The sequence below is a fragment of the Rosa rugosa genome, chromosome 3, assembly GCF_958449725.1.
Source record: "Rosa rugosa chromosome 3, drRosRugo1.1, whole genome shotgun sequence".
Classification (NCBI taxonomy): domain Eukaryota; kingdom Viridiplantae; phylum Streptophyta; class Magnoliopsida; order Rosales; family Rosaceae; genus Rosa; species Rosa rugosa.
In genome coordinates, this window is record NC_084822.1 from 5,314,855 (window position 1) to 5,315,373 (window position 519).

The following is a 519-nucleotide window of genomic DNA, read 5'->3' on the forward strand; positions in this document are numbered from 1 at the left end:
ATAGACCGGGACAGAGGATGGGCAAAGCCCAAAAGAGAAACCAAGCCTTCTAAACTGTGAAACTAACCAAAATGGAAAAGAGAAAACAAAACAAAACAAAATGGAGAAGAGACAACACAAACCAAAGATAAAACAAAATGAATATGACTTTTTTTTTTTTTTTTTTTCGGTATAATGAATGAATATGACTATTACTTCATGCGTTTTCATTTTATTATTTTTTGTATTTTCAAATAAAATTTGTTGCTAATCTGGAAGGGTTCACTAAATTTTAAATACTTTAGGTGGTAGGTGCTAATATTGTTTCTATAAACATTACTTTTAGTTGGTTGCTGATCTTGTCTAACTTCATATCCACTTATAATCGGTAAACAAAAGCTCACATCACCGAAAAACCAATCGAGGAAAAATCAATTGTGGTAATAGTCTAAGTCTCTGATGGAACGGGAGTTGTGTGTCAACTAAGTAATAGTCTCTCATTCAATTAAATTCCACAAGTTTCGGGCATCTCCAAGTCCC